Source organism: Phytophthora infestans, genomic scaffold, assembly GCF_000142945.1.
Source record: "Phytophthora infestans T30-4 supercont1.1 genomic scaffold, whole genome shotgun sequence".
Classification (NCBI taxonomy): domain Eukaryota; phylum Oomycota; class Peronosporomycetes; order Peronosporales; family Peronosporaceae; genus Phytophthora; species Phytophthora infestans.
In genome coordinates this window covers 6,837,818-6,840,657 of record NW_003303758.1, presented here as the reverse complement: position 1 = coordinate 6,840,657, position 2,840 = coordinate 6,837,818, and positions in this window count along the sequence as shown.

Below are 2,840 nucleotides of genomic sequence, written 5' to 3'. Positions count from 1 at the left end.
CGTGTACTAAGTGGAATCTCTCTATCAGTGTATTGGGGATGCGCAAAGGTGGATTACTTAGGCCATCGAGTTTCAAGGAGGGATTGGAGGCGAATCCTAAGGACCTGTCTTCGTTAGCCGATTTGTCCTTCCCGCAGTCGTTACGGGCGATGCAATCCTTCTTGGGCAGTTTGAACTACTACAGTCGGTTCATCGAGGATTACGCACGGTTTGCTGTGGTACTGTATGAATTGAGAGAAGTAGATTTCGCTGCGATGGCCACTTCGGCTGTCCAAATCAAAATCCAACAAGCCCTGGTCCAGGAGATGTCGGACCCACGAAGGGATCCAAGTAGTACGACGCCAGAAGAGGACCTAAACAGGAGCTGGATCCAACGGGAAGAGGATCCAATCTGGATAGAGACGACGGATCAAAACTCGGAAAAGGTGGAACCTCGGTGGATCCGAGCTCAACACGCATTCGTGGAGCTGAGGAACAGGACCGCGACCACACCCATCCTCCGTCATTTCGTTTCGGAACGTCAACCTACGGTTATAGTTTATGCCAGTGACTGGGCAGTCTTAGCAGTCTTGGTACAAGAACATGAGGGGATCTGTCATCCGGTCACCTTCGTCAGCCGGACGCTAAAGCCAAATGAACTGAACTACGGAGCGGTGGAGAAGGAGATACTCGCGCTCTTGCGCGTGTTGGATCTCAATTACAACCTGCTGGTGGGAAGATCCATCCGGATCCTGACTCGACACTCTACGCTAGTTTGGCTGTTCAAGTCGGCCGGGTTACAAGGACGTTTGGGACAGTGGGCAGCTTTACTCTCGCCTTGGACACTGGAGATTGTGAAATGTTCGAAAGGGGAAGACGAGATCCTGGGAGGCTTGGCCGCGAGCATCACACCTCGAGCTACGATGGATGAAGCGCTGACTAGGATCGCTCCTAAGAAAGAGCCCAAACGCCGGATCCAGATCCCGATCCCGACGGTACAGATGGATGAGGATCTGTACGTCCTGAGTTTCGATGGATCCGCTCGCGTACGACGCGGAGGAGGGGCATACAGCGCAATACTGTGGAGACTGCCCGGATAGAGGTTGTACGGGCCAGATCCACTTACGCGGAAGGCCTCACCGTCAATGAAGCAGAGTATAACGGGCTCCTGCTGGGTTTTGATCTACTAAAGGGACAGGATTCAAAAAGGCTGGTTATTTGTGGCAATTTAAACTTGGTGATCAGACAGGTGCGAGGTGAGATTGACTGCAAGGCCCCGGCCCTAACACTGTTACGGCAGAAAGTGATGATCCACCTGCGTGGTTGGTTGAATCACGAGTTGGTGCATGTCAAGCGAGATTGGAATGCCAGTGCAGATAGCTTGGCCAGTGCCGCTTTACGGAATCAATGTGGTGTCGAGGTGGAGACAGAGGCCGAGCATCAGGATCTCGTCACGCTGAACCGACTAGACGAGGTGGTGGTGGTTGGATCCGAAAAAATGACAGTCCGGGTAATGGCCGTCACTGGATCCAGATGAAGGATTGGATCCAGCCCCCAGAGTCTCGACGAAGCATTTGTGTCCGCATTGCGCGGATCCTCAAAGCACAGAACGAAGAAGTGTGGATCGTGGGACTAAAGAAGTATCTGATGGGGGATGTACGAGACCTTAGTCGGGAGGATACCAAATCCTACAGTATTATCGATACCAATTATGCAGTGGATCTGAATGACTTGCTCTTCTATTGTCCCCCTACGAAGAGAGTCAACGAGGATCGGGATGGATTGATGAGACTGGTGGTGCCGGAAATCTTACAACAGGATGTCTTACATCACTATCACGCTAGTCTAGAAGGTGGACATCAAGGGATTGGTCGGACCTACCAACGGATACGGGAATGTTTCCACTGGAGGGGACTATTCAAGGGTGTGCAACGATATGTCGGCGAATGTGTGGATTGTGAGACAGGCAAGGGCAGGCCCACAATCGAAGGGGAGTCACCTGGGAATATCCAAGCGACTTACCCTTTCCAAATCATAGCCATGGATTATATCCCCTCGTTGCCCAAGTCGTTCAAAGGAAACACAGAATTGTTGATTTGGGTGGACCTGTTTACCGGATACGTGATAGCCAAAGCTAGTGCGTCTAGAACTGCGCAAACCATTGCTGAATCGTACGAGGAGTGTGTTTTCCGAAGATTTGGAGCTAGCGAAATGATTAGACATGATCGGGAGCTAGGCTTTATGTCTGATTTCTTTCGAGCATTCAACCGGATCCTGGGGCAGCGACAGCGAGCAACCATGGCATATCGTCCCCAAGCTAACGGGTCGGCCGAGCGCATGGTGCAGACGATCACGAGAGCACTCAAGATGTATGTCCAGGATTTGGATCAGAGGGATTGGGATGAGTACGCAGAACGACTCCCCTTCGCGATAAACACCGCCCAAGACAGGATCCGGGGTGATACCCCATTTTACTTGGTACATGGGTGGGATCCCAAATCCACCCTGGAAGCGGCCATCCCAGTATGCAGCACCAAGAAGAGAGACCGAGATCCAAGGCGATGGCGATACCAAGTCCAGAAATACTACCGGCAAGCTAGATCCCCGGTGAACGAACGACTGCGGAGTGCGATACAGAATCGAGCGGATCGACACAACGAAGACGCCCGTCCACATCAAATCCAAGTGGGATCGCAGGTGTGGCTTTATTTGGATCGAGTGAAAGAAGGGTACGCCCGCAAATTGGCCCATCTATGGCATGGACCGTTCCGGGTGAGCGAAAAGATAAGGGACCTTGCGGTAAAGCTGGAGACGGCATGTACCGAATATTGCTTGTTCCCTGTAGTACACGTATCCAAGCT